The sequence below is a fragment of the Peromyscus eremicus genome, chromosome 19 (assembly GCF_949786415.1).
Source record: "Peromyscus eremicus chromosome 19, PerEre_H2_v1, whole genome shotgun sequence".
Lineage (NCBI taxonomy): Eukaryota > Metazoa > Chordata > Mammalia > Rodentia > Cricetidae > Peromyscus > Peromyscus eremicus.
This window is the reverse complement of record NC_081435.1, coordinates 51,266,717-51,276,704: the sequence shown is the minus strand read 5'-3', so window position 1 is coordinate 51,276,704 and position 9,988 is coordinate 51,266,717. Positions and strand designations below refer to the sequence as shown.

The window sequence follows — 9,988 nt, the reverse complement described above, 5'->3', positions numbered from 1 at the left end:
TCCTTTTAAGAAATTTTGCTCACTCAAGAGATGAATGTCATCCATTCTCAAAGACACCCAAAGAACAGATGATTGGGAAAATGAAGCTGTAGGGTCGGTAGCCCTGAGTCTAAGCACTGTAATGAACAGTAGTTCATGGGAGTAGCTTTAGCGTTGTGAGCTAACCCCTCCTCCTGGAAAATGCCTCTTTTGTTCTTACTGGAAATATGATCATTGATAAGACAAGAATTAGTCTATGCCTTGGATTCCTCCCATTCCTGTTCTGGACTGAATATGGTGGTCAATATCTCCAGAATTATGGTGACCTTTGTTGGTTCTTTGATAGAATTTTCAGAAGGCACATGATCAGAAGTCACCACTAGATCTGTGAATGGTGTGACCATTTTATTTAGGTGGCAGACACATGTCTAAGATGAGAATCATAGCCCCTCCAGTCCCCTCAAGTCTTCCCACAACAAGGTTTCCAGGTTAAGCAAGCCCGAGCAGAGGTGGCATGCCCGAACAAAACAGTGAGATTAGATAAAATCATTGCAGGGCTTCCAAGCAAGTCAAAACTCACCCTGGTTTCATGTAACAGAAGGTCACTTTTTGCTGGCAAGAGCCTTTCAATGAGGGAGAATATTTATAGTCAAGGGAATTGTACAAAATCTCTCTTCTAATTCTTGATGTCACATTCTTCATCTTACATGTTGATGGCTGAGTATTGGTGAGGTCATAAAGTTACACTGTAATTAAGTAATGATGTTTGGCTACAGCAGCCAACCATTTACAAGAGGTAAGGGATTTTCTAAGTGGCCTTGGAAATTCTGTGCCTTGAACTAAACACTTAACCTTCCAACCTTGTTAATTTATCACTCTAGCCTCAGTGAGTTAGAGCTGACAGCCCATCTCAGTTCTTTCTTCTTAGCCCAGTGGTGGTTTGCAGCAGCCATTTCATTGGCCAGATGTGTCTTCAATAAAGGAATCTCAGTCCAGGCCAGGGGATTGCCAGAAGCAATAGTCACTCTTGGGACATGACTTTCATCTCAACCTTAACAAAATCGCATGCCCATGAGTGTTCTGGGTCAAAGTTTGTTTTTTCATATCCTGTAAGAGTGCAACAGTTTAGACAAGATCCTCCCAGCCCTGCCCAGCAACAGTGCCTCCAATGATGTGCTCCCAACTCTTCCCTCTGCTCTCTAACACCAAAGAATATGTATCAAAAAACCACATGTAAATTTCTTCTGGTTCCCATTAAACACCTCCTACTACCTCAACCTCAAATAGGTCCATAGTCTACTAAGGCATGTGTAGAACCCACTGGGATGCTTTTCTGTTCCCAATACCCCATTGTTGTACCTTGTTGTACTATTACCTTTTTATTTTTATTCATTTTGGCAACACCAATATTAACATGTCCATCAAGACTATGTCATTGTATCAAGCTAAGCTATTGGTTAACATTCTATCCAGCACAGTTAAGCAACAGATTCTGTGATCATTTTTCATCATATCAACCACATTTTATATTTTATAATCAGATTTGATTCATTTAATGAATATCACTTTATAAATGATTAATTCCAGCATGAGTTTTCATTATTTCATTCTTACTTCTAAGGACAAATTTAAGTAGATCAAATTTTGCGGTCCTAAAATTTATATCAGACTATATGATTTTATCTACAAGTTTTAATGCAGCAGCAGGTCTTACTATGGGAGGTTTTAACAGTGTCAGAAGACTTTTATTGGGCAATACCAGGGAAGACAGCTCGGAGGGTGTCTCCCATCTGCCCCAAGAGTGAAACAATCTGCTTATGCATGTAGAGAAGGATTGCTCACTCCAGTCATAACAAACCTTGCATCCAAATGAAGACTTTTGCTTGTCATAATCCCAGCCAGCACTGTCCCTTTAGCTCTAGTCATGGGAGTCTCTCTGCTAGGCCACAAGGGGAAGTGTTGTTCCCCTCTCTGGCCAGGGTGGAAACGCTTGCAGGATCATCTAGAGTTCATGACAGCTTGTGTAGCGATGTGTCTGGTATAAAATGTTTGAAACTGCCCTGGCAGAGGCTGTACCTTCAGGAGCCAGAGCAATCATTTGTGATCATGGTGTCATTTGCTCAAGGCAATTGTGGGGTATTCAGAGGGGCTGGTGCTGGCATGAGCTTTGGTCCAGCTGGCTGGTAGGTTGATGGTTCCTTGGGTTAAGGCATCCAGGGCTGCAAGGGAAAAGTTTAAAAGTTGCCAATAAGGCACCTGATTGTCTCATTCCTCAACATCTTTGTGCATCAGAAAGAGCATATACAAGAACTTAATGGTGCTATCATCAACACTAATGGCGACTTTTAAACACATGTTAACAGGGTGTAAATGTGCTCAGTGCCCCAGGGAGAGGTGTATCCTCTTCATCTGTCTCACAGTGAGTTCTAGAAGGTTCCCCAGGCCCATGAGATCATGGGTCATAGAAGACAGGGAACTGGAAGAGAAAGACTTGCACTCCAAGCAAATGGCTGTTAAGCTGATGACTGGAGGTGTGTTGAGATAAAGGTCCTAACCACAGTGGCTGCCCATCCCAATACTGTCACCCATATCGAATGCTGATCACAAGTGGTGGCCATGGTGGAGCCTATCCCCAGAGGCTTCTCCATAGGTACACATGTAATGAATATCTACACATTCTCACCACTGGGATCAGCTGGGATATTCTCCCATTCAGTTGTCATATGGATTTGTGGCCATGCTCATGAGTAGATTAATGCCGTTTTTCAGTGGCTTCAGTATACATGGTCTATTGTGTTTTGAATGAGAAATGTCCCAGGTAGGCTCACAGATTTGAACACTTGGTCCCCAGTGGGTAGTGCTGTTTAGGGGAAGTTATGGAACCCTTAGGAGGCACAGCCTTGCTGGAGGAAGTGTGTCACTAGGGATGGGCTTTGATAGTTTATAACTTGCCCCATTTCCAATTCACTCTCCTTCCCATGCACTATCATCTCTCAGCTTCTCAGTTTCCTGGACATGCCATCATGCCCTTCCCACCATTATTGCAGCTAGTCCCCTGGAACTACAACCAAATGAAATCTTTAAGCTGCTCTTGCTCATGTTATTTCATCACAGCAACAGAAAAGTAACTAACACAGAGTCCAAGATGGTTGAAAACATGTGTCCAGCCAGGTCTATTGTGGACATTTAAACATTAATTGTACGTGTGAAAACCTTATATCCGTTTGTATTTCTTCTTCACTTTAACTGACCATAACTTTTTGTGTTTTTTGGCCATGTGTGAATTACCTACCATGTCACTATCCAATTTTCTCTAGTATTATTTTTAGCCATTAAGAATTATGTGTACTTTGATTCAATCCCATGGTCCGTTTCTGGCTTTTATAATGAAAATATTTTTTGCAATTTGTCATTTTCCTTTATTAAGAAAAAGTTTGTTGAGTGGTAACACCTGTCTTAATGCACTTGGTAGGAGACTGAGGCAGGAGGAAGGTGATACCCATCCTACTTCCAGTCCTCAGCAAAACAGCAGAACAACAGCTACACCCCAAATCGAAACATCATCGGGGAACTTGAGTTTTTGTTCCATTATTTTGCACTCATTTGTTTACAGTCTTGGTATTTAACATCATGTTTAGGAAGATGTAACTTTTGCATCACAATATACTAAGCTGTTGTGTTTTTTTTTTAAATAGGTTTTTAAAAAGTCACTTTTTCTCACATAAATTAAACCCTTTGGAGTGTCTCCTCTTCTCAGGACAAAATAAGCATCAATTTTTTAAAATTATGTTTCTATTGACCAATTGTTTGACCAGTTATTATAGAGTTATCTATTGAAATCCATAAATATCATTTACTAAACACATATTGATATTTTGAAATGCTCCTACTTTTTGTAGCCTGTTTTTCTACTTATTTTTCTTTCTTGCAAAAAATTGGTTATTTAAATTAAATATTAATAATTAAAGCTGGGCATCATGATGCATTCATCCTACCATTTAGGAGATGGGAGAAAGAATGTCAGGAGTTCAATGTTATTTCAACTACAGAGTTTGTTTGGGCCAGCCTGAGCTTCATGAGACCCCATTTTAATCATTAAATATATTTTCGTTTCTTATATTGATTTTATTATGAAGATATTTTTTGATCTTTTATCTTGTATATATATATGTGGCTATCAGAGAACAACTTTCAGGAGTCAGCTTTTTCCTTTCATTGTGTGAGTCCCCAGGATAGAATCCAGGTAATCAGGCTTTGGGACCTATATCCTATGAGTCATCTTGCCTGCACTATAACATATTTTAAAACCAGAGTGACATTCTTCAAAAACTCTCCTGTGGTAGTTTGAATGAGAATGGAACATTTTATACAGGAAGGAGAGAGAGAGAGAGAGAGAGAGAGAGAGAGAGAGAGAGAGAGAATAGGGGAGGCTGTAACCCTCAAAGCTGACCCTCAGTGACATGCTTCCTCCAGCAAGGATCCACCCACTAAGGGTTCCACAACCTTCTAAACAGCTACAGCAACTGAAGAGCAAGTGTTCAAACACTTGAGCCTATGGGGGATCTTTCTCATTCGAATCACAGCACATCATGAATGTATGGTTTCTAATGGTTTAGAAATGTCAAACGCTTTCTGGAAGGGTTTGCAGCCTTTTCAACATCTACTAGCTGTATGAGAATTCCAAGTGCCCTTTATCGTCCCAACACTAATGTTTGCAGCTTTCTAAGTTTTAGGCCTGCTAAGGGGTGTGTAGTGATATCTTATTGTGGTTAGAATTTGCACTCCCATAATGAACTTGTTGAACATCTTTCATGTGTCTATGTGCCATTGGTATGTTTATTTAGGTGGCATGGCTGTTTAAATCCTTTGCCCATTCTAAAATAGTTTTGTTTTTCTATCATCAAATTATTTCTACTGTAATTCCAATATGAAAAGAAGATATTTTAGAGAATCCTTTAAAATATACTAAGATTTGTTGCAAAACATATTTTATCCTGCTAAATATCCTAAGTTTACTTGAAAAGAAAATTAGTTCTGATTCCACATTGAGTGATTAAGCACCATCTAGGTCAAGCTGATTGGTTGTGCTGTTCAGGTCCTCCAAGCCTTACTCAGTTTCTTTCCATTTGCTCTATTGGTTATTGTGAAATGACATTAAAATTACCTAGTACATCAGTGACTGATGATTTACTTCTGTCATAATTTTTTTCTTTTTGCAGTCCCCCTCTTACTTTCATGGAAATTAGCTCTGTTATCAGGTGAATAAGCATTTGGACTTTTTATTGACTTAAAACTTTCTGCATCACTGACTATCCTGCCATGCTCCTAGGAAAGTCCTTCTGTGAAATCTGCTCCATGGTGCTAGTGTGGACACAGCAAGCCCCTTTTGGTTCTTGCTCACATACCGTACTGTAAATGTGTACATGTGTGTTATCATGCTACATTTCTCTATTTACTTACCTTAAAAATGTGTGTCTTTATATTTAATATATTTTCTAATGTACAGTGGTAGAGTCTTGCCTTTTTAGGCAGTCTGAAAATCTATGCCTTAATTGCAGGATCTATATTTAATACGCTTATATAAATTTTATATCTTAAAGCTGAAGTTAGTATACTAAAATTTTTTGGTATGTACATCTTCCTCGTGCATTGTACTACCCTTTATCAAGCAATAAGTCTTGTCTGGATTTTTTTCAAGCTACAGAAAAAATAAACTTCTATCTTGCTTATTTTTCTGGTATTTTGGGGTGGTTCTGTTGTCTGCAGGTAAACACATTCCTAACTGGTGTGAACTAAACTTCTAGAAAGAAGCTGTGTCTGCCGAGAGTAGCTGGCTGACTAGGATTGCAGGCCAGTCTGGAGATCAGAATGTTGCAGTCTAGAGGCTAGTTATCTTGGGCTAGTTCTTGCCCTCTGGAGCAGCCATTCCTTGCCTACCTCTGTGTCTTTACTAACATCCTATGATTAATAGATACTGAAGTGGTAAGATCAACATTAAGAATGGGTGGCACCATTCCACAGGCTGGGCTCCAAGATTGAACAAAAGGGCAAAGAGAACTGAGCATAGGCTAATGCTTCTCTATCCCTGACAACTGATACAATGTGACCATTTGCCTAAAGGGCCTGCTGCCATCACTTCCCCCACCTCGACACTATGAGCCAAGACCAACCATTCCTCCCTTTACTTGAGTTGATTGGCTATTTTGTTTCTGCAATGGGAAAAGTAACCAATACACTGTCATGGAACAAATCCATCATCTTCCATAGTGACCCACTTTCTCCTGTGGTAAGAACATCTGTAATATGCTCATTTAGCAAAAATCCTGAACATAAGGCATTATTATTAATGGGCATTCTTCTGTTTTAGAGTAACTGATTTCATTTCCTCAGCCAAAGTATTTACAATTTGACATCTCTTGACATTCATGTCTCTATCCCACCCCCATCCCAACCCTGCTCAGCACGATTTTATTCTCTATCTTTCTATATTTCATTTTTAAGGTCTTTCTAGTAAGTGAAACTGATGCAGTGTGTTTCTCTCAGCATCTGATTTATAGACCCTCATGTCCTGCAGGGTCATTCAAATAACTGACCAGAAACAAGTCATAGGAGAAGGAGTTTATTTTGGCTTCTGGTTTGGGAGTGTCATCACAATGGGAACAGTGGCTCCTCACCCTGTCAGTGGTCAGGAAGCCGAGAGCAATGAATACTGGTGACCAGGTCACGTGTTCATTTCCCCCCTTTTCATTCAGTCTGGTGCTCCAGCTGGTGGGATTGTTCCACCCTAACTTGAAAGTGATGGGGAAGGGAAGGGTGTCTTTCCACTTCAGCTAAGCTTTTCTGAAAACATCCTTATAGCTCCCCCATCTCCCACCCCCACACCAGGTGTATCTCTTAGGTGATTTCAAGTCCAGATATGTTGACAAAGAAGATTAATCATCACAAGACCAACACTTGTCAACATGATCCCCAGACATATCACTCTGCATTACAGTATTTTACTCCTGGCCTCCATAGGGCCCATGGACACCTCATAATAGAAAATATTTATTCCACTATCAGATGTCCCCATAATCTTAACAGTTTCAATATAATTTCAAAGTCCCAAACCCAAAGTTTCCTCTGAAGGGGGAAGCACTTTGATTTGAAGAGGGAATTGGGCAATTGCTTAACGGTGAGCCTCTAGGAAATGATAAGACAAATTATATACTCCAAAATGCACTGGCACAGAATAGGCATTACCATTCCAAAAAGAGATGAATAAGAATACAGCAAGGAAAGGCTGGACCAAAGCAAGTCCTAAAAAAGGGGAAACTATCAGGTAAACAAACTGTGCCATTCTGTCTGGCATCTTGGGCTTTGATGGTAACATAGGAGCTCCAACAGCCTCGAGCAGTTCCATCAGCTCATCTGCAGCACATATAGCCTCTCTTTTGGGCTGGCTTACCTCAGTGCCTTCAGCTTTCCTGGGCGGATTTTCTATGGTGGATCACCAACATTCTGGGTTTCCATAGCAACTTAGGCTTCATATTTATGGCATCATGCAATGGCTTTACAGGACCTCCTTGCCGGGAATCTAACCCTGACACTCGCTCAGTGCTCTTAGCAGGTTCCTGTAACCCTGTGTGAACCTCCATGGCCCCTTACGTTTCCATTTTGTACACGTGCAAATCCAGCACCAGATGGACACACTACCTAGTCTGTAGAGTATAGAAAATAGGATAAACCATGTGTGGCTACATCTGAGTATTCAATAAAAGAGAATCCCTTACATACCAGGCCCTTGGTAGATTATTATTGTCATCCTCACTCATGGTATCTACCATAGAAAGGAATCATTAGAGAAAATCAATCTCTGTGACTATAAATCTGCGTCAGAACATGGAGGGTGAACTTTCTGGAGAAAGGAGAAGATAATGTTTGCTCTCCTCCTTGGGGGAACCTCCTCTTGCTGGAACTAATGAGTGCTGACCCAATGACTATGACATTGTAGAACAGGGCACCAATTTAGCTCCCTCCATATCAGAGGCATGGGGTCAGAAACACAGAGATGTAACTCAGATAAGAGTTAAAAAAATGCACTTTACTGAAGTGATTTATGGTCTTTTTGGAGAGGAAATATTAAGGAAGGGACAACCTGAGTCGTGTTAATTATTCATAGCTTTATTGTACCTGCGGAAGTCTCCAGACCTCTCTAGCTTGGAGATGCTTTCGATAATGCTTAAGGAAATAAATTTTAAAAACCCTCTCGATAATGGAGATGCAGTACTTATGTTGTTAACTGAAAACATTATTCAGGCTCATCAAAGTGGCTCATGGAACTCCGTTAATGTAGTTGCCTTTCAGTTGAAAGTACGCTGACTTTATTGATGGCTGCCGCTAATGCAGAGGGAACTAACAGCCACAGGTGATTCCTCTCTCCACCCTTTCTTTCTGATCTCTATCTTTGCATTGATAGTTTCCTGTCCTCTCATTTAATGGATCATATTTAGCACTGAACCCCAAGACGGTCCCTGCCGATGAAAATGTTTCCTCTCCTGGACTGAGACACACTCCAAAGATAAACACCGATAGCCTCACTGGCCCAGGGTCCAGTGGATCAGAAGGGAGGTAAAGGGGGGTGGCCTTGTGTCTGATAGGGCTGTTCATATGCTTCTAGTTTTCACCCTGGCATGGTCTTCTTGGGGCTGCTTACTTTACAGATGATTGGTGCGGATCCAATCAGTTCATGTACTTGCCGTTGCTGTGAGAACTGTAAACGTGTAAAAGTTTATCACTAGTTATCCTGCCCGAATTCCTGTTTTCTCACTTCTCAGATCCTTTGATTCTGGCCCTCAGCACAGACATTCCTATGAATGAATGTGTTTGCTTGTGAGAGAAGGGAGTGGTGTGTGTGTGTGTGTGTGTGTGTGTGTGTGTGTGTGTGGTGAGGGGCCGGGGAACATAACAAGATTTAGGACCTGCAATGCTGTGGTTCAGTACATGTAACTCTCTCTCCCCATGGAGGACTTGCTTTGCTTGATTCTGTTTATGTTGGCCCCGTTATGATGTCACACATTTCCCTCAGTGTTTGGGAGGAACAGAACGTGTCTTGGTTATAGAAATACTTGCTGGTATGGGGCACTACACCCCTTCTGCAGGGGTGAGGCCCTCTCTGCTACATTTATCCTACTGACTTCTCTTTCCCCCTGCCAACCGTCAGCTTCCAGGAGACTTTAATACCATCATGACTGCTATTATCAAAAGAGCAGCCACTGTGTTATTAAGGGGCCCATTGCCTGCTCTCTGTCCTTAGCTGTCCTTCTACTCCTAAAATCTCTCCCTGTCCCCTTTTCTGAGTCCCATCCTTGGCAGTGGCTCTTGTAGCCTCCGTCCCCATAAATGAAGCTGCATGCCCCATGCTCCTTTCAGGCCTCATTGTTAGGGTAGTCTCATTTGAAATCCACTCTTTAACACGGTCTACTTAGGTTACTTTTATCAAAAACCACTTTGCATTTGGAGTCTTTGGATGATCAGACCCAAAGACTAACTAATGTGAATAATAAAAATTCAGAGGTAAACATGGGCTGGGGATAATCCAGGTGCCATGGGTAACACTCAGTCCCTCCTGAGTGATGTTCACAGGCTATCAACTAGATCTAAGAGAACTGTGGGGTGTGATTTGACAGAGTTTAGGGAAAACCTGGTTACTGTAACATTGAACTCATGTAAAAAAAAAAATGTCCGAACTTATATCCTGAAAAGGAAAATAAAACAGTTTCCATGATGATTTTGTGTGTTTGGGTTTCCAGTTTCCAGTTGAGTTTCTATGTTACTAGTCAGGCACTTAGAACTTGGTTTAGCCAAATGTTTCAAATGGGAAAGGCGGCTGAATGAAAGAGGTGACATCTTCATGATCATTATGGGCAAGCCCCTCCTTCCTCTTGCTGGAGCATGGCCCTGTGGAGAGTACATGATAGGGTTTTGAGAATGGAAAAGATGTTAGGCAACTTCTTTTCAGTTAATACAT

General features: G+C 41.1%; 1 long non-coding RNA gene across 2 annotated transcripts; it reads right to left on the bottom strand.

Moving 5' to 3' along the window:
• Positions 1-367: 367 nt before the first annotated feature.
• On the bottom strand, positions 368-7,483 carry LOC131895569 (uncharacterized). Of its 2 annotated transcripts, XR_009375220.1 has the most exons (3): positions 7,427-7,483; positions 1,838-2,198; positions 368-1,086 (listed from the first exon to the last, which is right to left on the bottom strand). It is a non-coding gene; the product is annotated as an uncharacterized LOC131895569 (long non-coding RNA). The 2 variants fall into 2 exon arrangements; XR_009375219.1 differs by lacking the exon at positions 368-1,086 and having other exon boundaries at positions 1,654-2,198.
• Positions 7,484-9,988: the final 2,505 nt, after the last annotated feature.